Source organism: Sinocyclocheilus anshuiensis, unplaced genomic scaffold (genome assembly GCF_001515605.1).
Source record: "Sinocyclocheilus anshuiensis isolate Anshui unplaced genomic scaffold, SAMN03320099.WGS_v1.1 scaffold968, whole genome shotgun sequence".
NCBI classification, from domain to species: domain Eukaryota; kingdom Metazoa; phylum Chordata; class Actinopteri; order Cypriniformes; family Cyprinidae; genus Sinocyclocheilus; species Sinocyclocheilus anshuiensis.
The window spans coordinates 25816-41767 of NW_015549636.1; positions in this window are offsets into that span (position 1 = coordinate 25816).

Below are 15952 nucleotides of genomic sequence, written 5' to 3' on the forward strand. Positions count from 1 at the left end.
TTTGTGAGTATTTTGGACTCATTTTTTTCTATTAGACTTTACATGTTTCCAACTTGCATAACAGTCATAATAAGCATATTTCCAGTATGTGCCTGAGGCTTGCACAGTAGCGTCAACTCAATCATCAGAATCTTCGGTAATCCTCGGTTTTGAACTTTGAACCAAACTTCGCCACAGCTCATGCGGTTCTTGTTGAGTCCTCGGTGAGTCCTCGGTGAGTCCTCGGTAATCCTTGGCAAACTTCGCCACGGGTCATGCGGTTCTTGTTGAGTCCTCGGTAATCCTCTGCAAACTTCGCCACGGCTCATGCGGTTCTTGTTGAGTCCTCGGTAATCCTCTGCAAACTTCGCCACTTGGTTGAACCGGCTCATTCGGTTCTTTTTGAGTTGGACGTGCTACTTCGGCTGCCACGGCTCATGCGGCTCTTGTTAAGTCCTCGGTAATCCTCGGCTATCCTCTGCAAACTTCGACAGTTGGTTGAACCGGCTCATTCGGTTCTTTTTGAGTTGGATGTGCTACTTCGGCTGTGCGTCCTGCGTCATTAACCCGGAACTAAACGTCGATTCAGTTCGATTTGTGAATCGGCTCAACCGGTTACTTCCTGAGAACCGGCTCAAAAGAACGATTCGTTCAAGAACCGAACATCACTATTTTGTATGACTCAAGTTTGGCCTAAATGTGTTTATTTTATGCTTGCTATATTTCCTGTTTAGGCACGTGCTTTAGTTATTTAAATGCATATTTTATGAACTTGTAGTATGAGTAAATAGCTTCATGTATCATTTAGATTACTTTATTGCCTGTGAATACAATGTAACATTGTAGTTGCCTTGTACATGATTTGGCATTGTTTATTGAAAACTAAAACTCTGTATTTCTCCGTTCCCTTGTAGAAACCACACGCAGACACACAATCCTAAGACACTGCTTGAGCCTAACACACAAATCCTGATTGGATGTGCAATAAAGAGTACTGCACCTGATTTGACTAGACTGGAGTTGTTCGACAGCCCCACTGGCTTCAAATTAGCTACCTAAGCATTCCCACTTCCTCCTTTTTAACAGGTTTTTACTGTAAATTTAAATTAAATCTGTAAAACCTAAAATGTTGCTACCGTATATTTTTTACAGTAAAATTCTGGCAAACACAGCTGCCGGCTTTTTACTGTACCTTTTACAGGATTGTTTTTACAGTGTAGTCTAGACATGGAGGCCATAATAACCCGTACCTGGAAGGGTTTCTCTCCGGTGTGAACCAGCTGATGGCGCATTTTAGGATGAATTTCTGGCAATATGTATGTATGTATGTATGTATGCATGTATGAAATCAGTCATTAATTAGGTTTACAAGATAAAGTACATAAAAAGCAGACTATTACTCACCTGTCTGCATTCGGCAAAACCTGTCCACATACAGTAATACTCATTCCATCCTGTAGTCCTCCTTTGATCATACAGCTGAATGGAACAACCTGTGTGCAAGATTTTCATACCAGACATGAGTGCTTGTTCACCCTCATACTTGTTTGCAATCATTTTATTCTGCCATTATTAATGAAATTGGTAACAATTCCAGTGTTTTTTTTTTTCATGGATCACAGATTCTATCAAAAGAAGGGGATGGGGTTGGGCTGGGTTGGGGGGTGGAGACAGAGGGGCATAACTTAAATCATTCGCACACTGGATAAAAAGCGCCGCAGTATGACTTTAAAATTCAAAAGCAAGGTTTTCTATGGGTCTATGCACCAGAGTGCCTGTTCAAAATTATAGCACTTGTTTAAAATTATATGTTATAGCACTTGTATATCATTGCTCTTTTGTTGATTTTGATTGCTTACATTGTCCTCATTTGTAAGTCGCTTTGGATAAAAGCGTCTGCTAAATGACTAAATGTAAATGTAAATCCACTTACGTTTTAAATTAAATTGCATTATATTTGTTGCAGCCGATTTGATACTTTTTTAACTACAAATGTGAGACCTTTTAGTTCACAGCCTCTTGTGAATGCATGACTAAGCTAGCATTTGTAGTTAAAAAGTATAGTTTTATTTATTTGTATTTATTTTTGATTTTTTTTCAGTTATTTAAAAAAAAATTTCCCTGAAAATGACAATTGTTTTGCTAGACATGACTCATATTTGTCAGCTGGAGTTGTGAGGATTTATTTGAAGCTACCTAAGTATGATTTTAGAACATCAAAAATAGTCTATGTTGAGCCCCTTTCTTGCATCAGATGCAGAAAAATCTGGAAATTTTTTCCTCCAAAACCTTAATTTCAGCTAAAGATAGAAATAACTATACATCTTGGATGGCTTGGGGGTGAGTAAATAATAAGTGATTTTTTTGGGGGGTGAACTATTCTTTAAAGGGCACCTATTATGCAAAATTCACTTTCACATGTTGTTTGGACCTAAATCTGTGTTGGCAGTGTGTGTACACAACCACCCTATAATTATAAAAATCCACCCACTCCTTTTTTTTAATCCCCATAAATCATAAGCAGTGTCTCAGAGCTTACTGATCACAGAATCCGTAAAATGTGATGTCACATTTTACAAACCCCACCCACAACTGTTGACTGTATTAGCAGAGACCCCGCCCTGAGTGAGCCGTACACAATCTGCTATGTTTATCTTCACGCTAGAGCATTTAAAAGCAGCATTCAAGTAAGAAATGTCTTCTTATTAAGGCTACAGACGTTATTCAGTCCAGAGCAGTAATTTTCTGCTTTTATTTTATTGTTTGGGTCATATTAACAACATAGAGAGCAGTATAGGTTTGGTATATTATGCTGCTTTCACTTAATATACAGATCTAATATAAAAATGCAATTTCTTTCCCAGCTGTTTAACTTAACAGACATAACCAACAGTTTTTTTTTTTTTTTTTACTTGTGCATGTTTTTAACATAAACTCGTGTGTGAAAGAGAAGTTAGTTTAGTACTCACATGCCGTGTGACAGCCGCTTTATGTGCGTGTGCTTGGGATGTGTGCCCGGAAAAGTTTAAACTGATATGGATTTAAAATGCAAAATAGGCATTTTCAAAATGATATAATAGATGATATGTGGGGTATTTTGAGCTAAAACTTCACACATTCTGGGGACATCTGAGACTTATATTACATCTAGCAAAAAGGGGCATAATAGGTGCCCTTTAAGGAGAACAACCAGGTTGTACATGGCATCCAGATGAACTGCATCATCAAATCTTGAAGGAACAGGCTGGCAGGTCTTCTGACTCTTGAAGTAATTAGAAATGGGCTGATGGGTCTATTCATATTGTGATTAAAGGGATAGTTCACCCAAAAATGAAAATTATGTCACTAATTACTCACCCTCATGTCGTTTCAAACCCGTAAGACCTCCGTTCATTTTCGGAACACAAATTAAGATATTTTTGATGTAATCCAAGAGCTCTCTGACCCTGTATAGACGGCAATGCAACTGAAATATTTCCAGGCCCAGAAACGTAGTAAGGACATTGGTAAAACAGTCCATGTGACATCAGTGGTTTAACCGTAATTCTTCAAAGTTACGAAAATACTTTTTGTGCACAAAGAAAACAAAAATAACAACTTTATTCAACAATTCTTCTCCTCAAAATCATGTATTCCACCATTATGGAGTGTTACATGCAGAGGTACTCTCAATAATGCGAAAGAGTGTACAAGAATAAAGTAATTTAGCTTTACTAATTTAGGGGCTCGGCTGTCTGTATTACTGAAAAAAAGCTTCAGCTGTGGTTCAATTCATCTGAAATAATTAGACGGGACAAATGGAGTGAATTCTCATGCCCGAGTAGCAAACAACTGTTCCATCCCACAAAGTTTCAAGTCTGCAATGAATGAATATTCATATAATTCTCAGCACAGGTGTACTTATACTTTCAACATTAATTCCTGATTTTATGAATATAATATTTGGGCAGCACAGCAGCAAGAAAATAACATCGCAGTCATGTATAGTTTGTCACTTACCGGTTTGATAAATGGTGGTTCCTGCTTCAGAGCCATTGTGCCAGATCTTGCTCTCCAGTCTTCAAGTTTTTCTTCAATCTTGAATTCAAGACTGTCCACCACTTATAAAATGTCCAGCATCTACAGTGCAAATATAGCTGACAGAAGCACTAAAAGGTATCAGTTTGTCTGTCTGAGTTAATGTTTTACCTCTGTTTTAATTACATGGCGCAAGTACTGTACACCATTTCTACAGTAATTCACATATATAAACATAAGAACCACTGTCCCACAAACAGAACCTAGATGAGTGACTGAAAGATTCCTACATATATTTTTTTGGACTTTAGGATAATTTGTTTTAAATAATTCAGTTTGATTTAAATACACTTTAGTGCTGTTTGGTTGACTTCAATGGTAATGAATTGTATGAGTTACATAAAAGTGGACCAGAATTTCAAAGTCCAGCTAAGATTTATAATGATTAATTTGGAAGGTTTCAACATTTAGGTCAGACAGTTTTATTATTTTGCAAAAACACCCTTTATGACCGACTCACAGTCCACACTGATACTTGAACACCCAATATGGAAACTATCGATATTACGTCTGCTAACAGAATAGTTTTGGCGATTCAGGAAAATCTGAAAAGCCTTTCACACAACGAAGGCATCAGCAGATACATTTGTCAGCTGGGCAACAGGGGAAAAGGGCCACAGAAAAGGGCAAAGCTGGCAAAAGAGATATGATGAGATGAGATTAACAGATGAAGAAAAAGCCCATTAAATCACTGTCCAGAATCATCTCATGAAAACAGCACTAAATACACAGAATATCTCTTACACACAGTACTGCAGATCTAACCATCCACAACCCTGAAAAGAGCTCAGCAAGTGTTTAGTGACATTTGACGACAGGGCAACAGTTAAAATCAATCTGAGCTCAACTGTTTGTAGCTGAGCAGTGAAACACGCTGTAAATGCCATTATAAAAAACAGTTAAAATCAATCTGAGCTCAACTGTTTGTAGCTGAGCAGTGAAACACGCTGTAAATGCCATTATAAGCACAAGATCAGGGCTGCATTTCCTAAAAGCCATCCACTTAGACTTATAATGCTTTTGGGCAGCCTGCAACCTGGCCTGCATGGATCCAGCGGTTCTCCCGGTTCCGCATCGCGACGAAGCTGAACAAGGAAAGCGGGGAAGTACAAGTAAATTCTTTGCAATGGGCAAGGATGCCGAAGCAATATTTGGATCGTTTACGTTTGCTGAAGCTTCAAATGCAAATAATTACAAGACTGTTGTAGGCAAATTTAATGAACATTTCGTGCCCAGAATGAATGTTATTCACGAAAGAGCCTGTTTTCACCAGCGTACACAGAGACCGGGAGAGACTGTTGAGGCTTTTGTGAGATGCCTCTATGAACTGGTCGAATACTGCGAGTTTTGTGCGAGCAAAGAGGAACAAATACTGGACAGAGTTGTCATTGGGATTGCAGATTGTGACATTTCCCAGAAGTTACAAATGGAACCCGAGCTGACATTGGACAAAGCGGTCCAGATCGCCCGGCAGTCTGAGCTCATCAAGACACAAAATGCGAGCGGTGGAGCGGGCACTAAAGTGAGCGATGTACAGCACGGATGTCATAAAATCTCAAAGCGCTTTACGGGTCAACCGAAAAAGGAAAAGGGTGGTAAGAGAAAACAAATCGTGGACTGCACACGTTGTAATCACACACAATGAGAATAACTGACCCGCACGAAAGAAGAGGTGTAGGCGATGCAATAAGCTGGGACATTTTGCAATTGCATGTACAACGAAAAATGTCAAAGAGCTTGTGGTGTGTGATAGTGAAACAAGTGATGCATTTTTCCTCGGGTCTGTAATGAATGAGTCTGCTGCAGAGGACAGGTGGTGTGTTACTCTGCCAATTCAGGGCAGGTTGGTCAAATTCAAAATTGATACCAGTGCCAACATCACCATCGTGTCACGCTCAGTGTTTGAGAGCTTACAAGCACACCCCCCCCATGGCGGTATGCACCTATGAAGTTGGTTCGCAACCCGCCATAAAACCAAAAGAAGAAGCGCACCCCCCGCTGGTCAAAACAAGTATAAATGGGCGGAGTCCTGGGGGGAAAATAAGTTGTGTGGGAAAATTTCTAACAAACAGTTTTTAATTTTGAATTTTTGTCATTGATGGGCCATTTACCAGCAATTTCCTCAGCCGTAGCACCAGAGTTGGGACTTTCAAGTAACAAGCAAGTCTTCAAGTCATATCCCAAGTCCTCAAAGCGTTAAAGTTGAGATAATTAAGTGACTAATTAAATGATGATTGTGCATTAGTGATGAACACCTGCTGTTATTGAGAATTACAGAGGATCAGATGTTGATGTTTTATTGGTTAAAATTATGTCACCATCATGGAGACCAGTGTTTGCTTTAGTTGGGCTCTTGACCCTTGAGTTTGTGTTTCACTTTTCTTTATAGTGATGCATGAGGTGTTGTGACACAGAGAGATCAGTGCTATGCAAAGAGAACAGCTATTAGCTGTTGTTATATGATAAGGTAGTTATCATGAGCTGACCTGATTACAACCAAAAAATGTTTTATGTATAGGTTTTGCATAATCAACTCTGAAACTACAGCATTAAAAACAAAGTGCTGCTCGCGCAGTTGCTATTAATTAAGTTTAAATCTTTGTAATGCATATAAAAATGTGGTCTCTGACGCTATTTAGACACACACAAACATCAAGAACCAGCATATGAATCTCAACAATGGTGACAATCAACAAAATGCTTCATGCTGCAATGCATGCTGGGTAACACCATAGTAAAAACTCCCATCATGCACTGTAGTATGACAAATTATTGTCACCACTTTTGAGGATCATATGATAAGTGTTCGTATCTAAAGCCTGAGTTGATAAAATCGTCATTTTTTTCAATATCGAACCATTACGGTGGCATTTGTTTAGAGGGACTTTTTTTATTTTTTCACAGTTCAGTAATATTTGAATGTCAGTCAATAAACCAAAGAAACACCACTTTATGATGTTCATTCAGCATGAGTTATAGGCAGAAAGTCTAAGCTCATCTGCTACTTGAAGGTTTGATTCAGCAAATGCACAAAAGTTTGCTGTGAAACAACATTGCAATCGCTTAGAAATAAATTATTGTGAATTAGTATAAGGGTCAAGAGCCCAACTAAAGCAAACCTTGACCACAATTATGGTGACATCTTGTGTTTGTGTGTTTTTTTTTTGAGGGGCGAGGGGGGTTCAGTTGATTTCATCCAAGGCTGTGGCTGAAGTCAGATGTAGTTCTTGTGTTTCTCTTTTCTTCAGTGATGTTGATTGTTAACAGCAAGTGTTCATCACTAATGCACAATCATCATTTAATTAGTCACTTAATTATCTCATTAACTTGAACTCTTTGAGGACTTGGGATATGACTTGAAGACTTGCTTGTGACTTGAAAGTCCCACCTCTGCGTAGCACTGCTTGTAAGATGGGCCTAGTACAGAGGGTGGATGAAATTACAGACCAAGATGATGTTTATTGAGACATTGGCTTGTTTAATTGTGAACCAGTGAAAATTGAGCTAAAGTCAGATGCTACTCCTTATAGTCTGTCCACTCCTCGTAGAAATCCCTTTCCGTTGTTGCCTAAGGTTGAACAGGAGCTCAAACGTATGCAGTCCTTAGGAATAATTTCAGATGTCACAGTTCCGACTGAATGGTGTGCCCCAATGGTGCCCGTAGTGAAAAAGAATGGTTCGGTCAGGATTTGTGTAGACCTGAAACGTTTGAATCAGGCTGTAAAGCGTGAGCGCTACATTCTCCCAACATTAGAGGACATTGCCATATTAGAGGACATTGCCCCCAAACTCTTAGGTGCCTGTATCTTTTCTACACTAGACGCGTCCTCAGAGTTTTGGCAAATCCCTTTGGACCCAAGCTGTGTGAAGTTGACTACATTCATAACCCCTGTAGGATGGTTCTGATTTAATTAGCGCTGTCAAACGATTGAACGCGATTAATCGCATCCAAAATAAAAGTTTTTGTTTACATAATATATGTGTGTGTACTGTGTATATTTATTATGTATATAGAAAGACACACACATAAAGCATATATTTTGAAAATATGTACATGTATTTACATGTATATATTTATATTCATATAAATTATATCATATATAAATATATTTAATACATAAACGTACATTTTTTCTTAAATATATACAGGCATGTGTGTATTTATATATACATAATGCATATACAGAGTACACACACATATATTATGTAAACAAAAACTTTTATTTTGGATGTGATTAATCGCGATGAATCGTTTGACAGCACTAGTTTTAATAGATTACTGTTCGGGGTTACTTCAGCACCCAAAAACATCTCATTGGGCACAAAGGCACTGTAGTTGTCATGGATGACATACTTGTCTATGGCAAGGACCAAAACGAGCATGACGAGAATCTCGAGGCTGTTCTGAAAACCATCAGTCAGGACGGCATCAAGCCTGATGCAACAAAGGTAATGGCAATTACTGATATGCCTAGTCTCACTAATGTGACTGAGCTTAGGCATATTCTAGGAATGATCAATTATTTAGGCAAATTTGTGCTAGGGCTTTCAACAGACCTTCAACCAGTTACAGCTCTGCTGAAAAAGGATGCGGTCTGGATTTGGACAGAGGTCCATGAGCAGGCACTGAACAAAGTAAAACGCATGTTGGCCATAGCTCCTGCCCTTGCCTATTATGATCCTGAGAAACCCACAATGGTTAGCGCTGAAGCGAGCAGTTTTGGGTCAGGAGCTGCCTTGCTTTAAGTCCATGGTGATGTAACACGTGCGGCCTCATTCTGTTCCAGAGCTTGAAGCAGACTGAAGCAGAGCACAGATACTCCCAAATTGAAAAGGAGTGCTCGGCAGGAGTGTGGGCCTGTGAGCGGTTTGCCCGTTACCTGCAAGGGTTGGATGAATTTTATCTGCAGACAGATCATAAACCATTAGTGCCACTCATCAACTCGTATGGTATTGATCGTGCTCCGTTAAGGTGTCAGTGTTTACTAATGCGCCTTATGCGCTTCAATGTGAAAGCAGTGCATGTTCCTGGTAAATGCTTGGTGGTGGCGGACACATTTTCTCGGAAACCTCTGAGTGGGCACTCTCACCCAGAGGTGGAAGATGAGGTGAAGGCATATTTTGAAGCAGTGGTCACATCTAAAGAGCTTTCACAATCCAAGCTAGATGCCATTAGGGAGGACACAGAGGGAGATGCAGGTCTCCCGGCAGTGATAAGCTTTCTCAGTATGGGTTGGCCAAAGCATATACCCTTCCCACTGAGTCGCAATTGTAAGAATCCACCCGCTGGCCCAAAAAGCGGAATCCAGCAGCCTGGTCGAAGGTTTAATGCGTGTTTGGTCTTTTACTTGTGCCTCTGAATTTATCAGGATTTAGTTTCAATTTTAGTCTAACTCCGTGTTCAATCTGACTCCAAATTCAAGTGATCATTAAATTTAGGCAATATTTCTAATTAAAAACTGAACACAGAAACCGATTGTATATTAATTTAGATATTTGATTACTCTGGAAATCCCATACTTTCGATTATTCGTTCATTAACGACCCAGTGTCGCTTAGCAATTAACTTGGCCAACAGTGAACGCACGGCACAAACTCACCAGTTCTGATCTTACTCAGAGGATACTGGGTGATTATAATACCTTTAAACAGGCTACACCCTGCTAGCACATAATAAAATGTGTATTTTTTTCTATAATCACGAAAACTGTAATTTGTTAAGTCAGTGATAGGCAGAATTCAGAAGATCCCTAATGATGAGCCCTCGCTTCACTCATTGGTACTTCAGTACGATCTGACGCAGATTTGTGGAAACACCAGACGACGATTTTAATCAGGCTATGGGTTTAAAATGAAGAGGAATAAGGCGAAAGAGATCTGGAGGGGTATGAGGGAGATTACTGGCCTTAAACAACCAGGCAGAGTAATAGGAAGTGACCCAGGGATGGCAGATGAACTAAACCAGTTTTTTAACAGGTTCAATGTGGAATCTGCTGCACACTATCATTGATACTCCCACAGGAATCCTTTGGAGTTTGAAGCAACAGCTTTCAGCACATACCCCCACCAAAACCCCCCACATCAGGTTCCCACACATACATCCACGGACACTAGCTTCCCCTGCACTGGACTAACTATAACAGAGGAGCAGGTTCGGAAGGAGTTTAGGAGATTGCATCATGGCAAAGCCACAGGTCCAGATGGTATTTGCCCTAAAATTCGGAAAGCCTGTGCAGACCAACTGTGTGGAATATTTCAGCGCCTTTTTAAACTGAGCCTCAGTTTGGAGAGAGTACCTCTGCTTTGGAAAACAATGTGTCTGATTCCGGTGCCGAAGAAGGGTTGTCCCACTTAGTTAAATGACTATAGACCTGTTGCACTCACATCACACATACTGAAGACTATGGAGAGGATAGTCTTATCACACCTGAGACCATTGGTCTGTTCATCACTGGACCCTTTGCAGTTTGCTTATTGCCCCTAGGTTGGGGTGGACTCCAATTTCAAGTGATCATTAAAATTTAGGCAATATTTCTAATTAAAAACTGAACACAGATACCGATTGTATATTAATTTAGATATTTGATTATTCTGGAAATCCCATACTTTCGATTATTCGTTCATTAACGACCCAGTGTCGCTTAGCAATTGGCAATTATAATGGAGGATGCCATTATATACATGCTACAGAGGATCTATCCACACTTAGACAGGGCTGGTAGCACTGTGAGAATCATGTTCTTTGATTTTTCCAGTGCTTTCAACACTATTCAACCAGCATTACTTTGGAAAAAAATGGAGTGCAAGTGAATGCTGCAATGATCTCCTGGGTCACTGATTATCTCACAGGCAGACCACAGTTTGTGAGGCTGGGGAACAACTGTGTGTCACAGGAGGTGGTTAGCAACACAGGTGCTCCCCAAGGAACTGTTCTGTCTCCCTTTCTGTTCACCCTTTACACATCTGACTACCAGTACAACACAAGGCATTGATACCTACAAAAGTTCTCTGATGACTCTGCTGTGGCTGGGTGTATCAGGGATAGGCAGGAGATGGAGTACAGGGCACTCATCAACAGCTTTGTGGAGTGGTGTGGAACTAATCACCTACAGCTAAATGTTACAAAAACAAAATAATTGGTAATTGACTTCAGGAGGAAAAAGACACAACTCACCCCTGACTGTATAAGTGGCTGCAATGTGGAGATTGTGGACTCCTATAAATACCTGGGGGTCTACATTGACAATAAGCTTAACTGGTCTAAAAACATGGAGGCAATATACAGGAAGGGACAAAGTCAACTGTATTTTCTGCGGAGACTTAAGTCCTTCAATGTATTGTAACGGATGCTTAATATGTTTTATCAGTCTGTGGTTGCCAGTTCTCTGTTTTATGCTGTGGTGTGTTGGGGCACTGGTATGAAAGGGGTGATGCTAAACGGCTGAATAAACTCATCAAAAAAGCGAGTTATGTCATTGGACAGGATCTGGTTACTATGGAGGTGGTTGCTGAGAAGAGAATGATGCACAAATTGCTAGTTATCATGGATAACACTACTCGCCCTCTAAATGACATGCTTGTTGCATTGAGGAGTAATTTTAGTTGGAGACTGATCTCGCCTCTGTGCAATAGTGAACAGTATAGAAGGTATTTTGTACCTACTGCAGTTAGACTGTATAACATATCTCTCAGGTGCAAAGGCACCTTTGAACTTCTAGAGAACTAGATAGTTAAACTTATACTATATCTTTATCTATATATACCTTACTTACCTATATCTATACCTATATACCTTATCCTTATCATATAATCTGAAGTGAAATTACCAATGCCATTTACATAATAAAACAATTAGAAGCCATTTTAGAAAGGATAATGCAATTGTGAATCACACTGTAGCCACGTGGCAACCCTGCTCCTGTACATAGATACTGCAGCTATATGGGGAATAGCCAAGTGTTCCACGTAGGAAACAAACAAATTTAACAGTCACACATGTAACAGTTATCCTAATTTTAATAAGGGGGTCGTAAATGAGCAAGGAGAGGAGGTGTTGTTTGCTCTCTTTGGAGATCTCTTCTCCAGATTAGTTTTATGGTTTTGTTGCATGGCATCTGTTTTGTGTGAGTTCCTAACACTTGGTTTCATGAGGAGATAATTTCATAAGGAAATAATTTCACTCCTTACACAATCATACAGCCAGGGCTTCCTTGTCTTTTGTCAATGGGCTGCTCTTGTACAAGGACAGAATAGTCATTCCTGAGTCAATGAGGGAGGAGTTGTTAAGCCGAATTCATGAAGGACATCAGGGGCTCGCCAAGTGTCGTCAGAGGGCAAAGATGTCAGTTTGGTGGCCAAGAATAGGCAATGACATTAACAGGAGGGTTTAAATGTGCATGTTTTGTAGGGCCCACAAACCCACACAAAGAAGAGAACCCTTAATCACTACTCCCTTGCCTACTGGTCCCTGGTGTAAAAGTGCAGCAGATTTATGTGAGTTGGATGGTAAAACCTACTTAATAGTTGTAGACTACTACTCACGTGACATCGAAATAGCTCACCTGCAGACACCATCCAGCTTCCATGTTATCAGCAGACTGAAGTGCATGTTTGTGAGATGGGGTATTCCCAGGGAGCTTGTATCTGACAATGGCCCACAGTTTGCCTCGGCTGAATTTTAGCAGTTCTGTACAGACTATGATTTCCACCACACAACCTCAAGTCCTCATTTTCCCCAAGCCAATGGAGCTACGGAGAGAGCAGTTCAATCTGCGAAACGGATTCTCCGCCAACCCGATCCTCATCTGGCATTGATGTGCTATCGTGCAACACCTGTAGCTGCAACCGGACTGAGCCCTGCCCAGTTAATGACTGGTCGGCAGATTAGAACCAACCTGCCAATGCTTGAGGAAAAATACCAACCTCAACCCAATGATTGTAAAGCAGTGGAGAGGAAGGGAAAGCCGCAAAGGGGTCTTACAAGTTCTTTTATGACCGGAGACACTCTGCTCTGGCATTGCCTGAATTACATCCTGGTGAGAAGGTCCTTCTTAAGCTGGACAGCGAGAGACACTGGAAAACACCAGCCGCTGTGCTGAACAAGACATCAGATCCAAGATCGTACATGGTGCAAACTCAAAATGGAGCTGTTCTGTGTAGAGACAGGAAACAATTTGCAAGCAATACAGCCCTTGCTGAACCTCAGGGAGAAAAAGAACCAGCTCTTTCTGAGACTGGGACTGAACATTTAAATAATCATGCAGTTCCCCCAGCTGCACCTTTACTGGACACTAAACCACCAGTTGTGACTTCCAGTGGGAGAGTTGTGAAAACACCAAAACGTTACCTGGACTGAAATTGACTGTCTCGGTTTACACAGGCAGATTTGAGTTTGAGTTAATTGTCATTGTTCCTAATAAAAAAAAAAAAAAAGTGTAAATGAAAGTAAGTGAGATGGGCAGGGGCAGGGCCTCAAATGTAAAATAGGGGCAATGTAAAATAAAAATAAAAAATACAGGTCAAAAGTTTGGATACATTACTGTTTTATATTTTTGCAAGACGTAACTTATGGTCATCAAGCCTGCATTTATTTGATCAAAATTTTAATATACTTTAAAATACATTTTATGAAATGCTGATTTATTATAAATGTTGGAAACCTGTGATACCTTTTCAGGATTCTTTGATGAATAAAAAGCTAAAAAAGAACAGTTTATTTAAAATATAACTTTTGTAACAATATACACTACCGTTCAAAAGCTTGAGGTCAGTATTATTATTATTATTATTCATATTATTATTAATTTTTTTTTAAGAAATTAGTTTTTATTTAGTAAGGATTTGTTAAATTGATAGAAACAGTAATAGTAAAGATTGATATTGTTAGAAACCATCTCTATTTTGAATAAATGCTGTTCTTTTAAACTTTTAATTTATCAATGAACCCCAAAAAAGTATCACAGGTTACAAAAAAAGAAAAAAAAAAAGATTATTTTTGATCAAATAGCCTAAATGCAGGCTTGATGAGCATAAGACCAGTGGCATAGTGTCTGGTTATGCAGGGTATGCAGGTGCATATGGGCCCAGGCAGTGTGGGGGCCCACCGAGCTGGGGGGAACTTTTAATTGAAACGAGGGAACGAATAGAGCCCTGCATGGGCCCGGCCCTTGTCCAACAGCTTATGAGAATTCTCGGCCCGAGTCTGACTGGATACCGTGTCTTTTTTCTCTCTCTCTTCCCCATTACACAGCTATTAAAATAGTTCAGTTCAAGTTCCAACAGCTTATGAGAATTCTCGGCCCGAGTCTGACTGGATACCGTGTCTTTTTTCTCTCTCTCTTCCCCATTACACAGCTATTAAAATAGTTGAGTTTTAGTTTTTAATGGCAAAGTGGTCATATTTCTTTTTGTTTCTTTATTAAGTTCATTTAGAAATATGTTTGGAACTTGTTATGTTTGTTAAATTCAAGTTTTTGTTTTTTAAAGGAACGACCAAGTGGCAGCGGCAGACAGTGAGTTGAGCATTATGTTTGACCAATTTAGCCTTCTCAAACCAACACGACTTGCCTAAAATAAACAGACATAAAACACTTCATGCATTTCACAGTATTAATTTAAACATTTAACCTAGATTAATGAGCGCTGTTAGGTGCATATCCAATCGTTTGGGCGGAGAGTGGAAGCTAAAGCACGCTTTGCAGGACATGGAGGCACCAGAGTCACTTGCATTTTTTTTTTAAATAACAGTGGAAACTTAAAAATACACTGTCATTTTTGCTCATAAAGGTAAGAGTATACATCATTTGGAACTGCAAAGGGTCTACTTGTATTTGTGTGCACTCACAATATCAACAAAACCTTGTGCTTATGTAAAATAAGGAAAACAAACAGGATGCGCTTTCTGTCCTCTTGGTCTTGTAGAATGCTTTAAATTACTATTTTAAAACGAAATAATTCAAATCGAAAACAAAAACTCTTTCATTATGTAATCCCTAAAGATGCATTTCTCTCTAAAGGCACGTTCAATGAGGAGATGGCAACTCAGGTTCCTCAAATTCATTTTTGCAACATTGACTCAGAAAACATTAGTTTATTAACAAATAATTCAAATATCCACTCACTATTTTTTACTTTTTTTGTTTGTTTTTTATGTATTTTTATGTTTGTTTTTTGGGCCGCTGTGCCAAAATTGTGTTTGTATTCAGTAGCATATTTCAGCATTTTTGTGCCACGTTGAAAAATAACTAAATAAATAAGATTAATGTCCGAATATTTTAAGAATAAAGTCGAAATTACAATAATAAAATCATGTTTTATTGCATGAAGTTAATGTGAAAATTCCACCCATAGGCCTACTACTACAAAAAAAAAAAAAAAAATTATCTGTTGCATCCGTCATTTCCGGCATCCGACTTTTTTTTTTTAACACTTGATTGATCGATTCATGAGACATTCATTTGTATTAAATTGTTCAGATTTTTTCAACATGCATTCAAATATTCATGTTTATTTCGTGCTGCAAATATTAAAGAGGAAAATATAATTGATTAATATGCAGCTTGAACTGAGGCTAATTATCTCACTACAAATTAAAGAGCGTAAAAAGACGTTTATTGTTTGTATTTTATCATAAAATTGACAGAAGGCTGAGACTTTGTAGTAACAAAGCACAAAGCTGCGATTATTGAGTGGCTTGCATGCTACAAATAATGAATGGACTTGAAAACTTTAATAATTTCCAAGCATTAGCCTAGACCATAAATAAAACAGCTTGTGAATAGTCACGATTCACGTAACGTTATTTACTTCAGAAAAATCAACAATAGGGCCTAAGTTAAGTTAACCGAGTTGGAGCCCATAACATCTGGTGGGGGCCCGAACAAATGTTTTCCATATG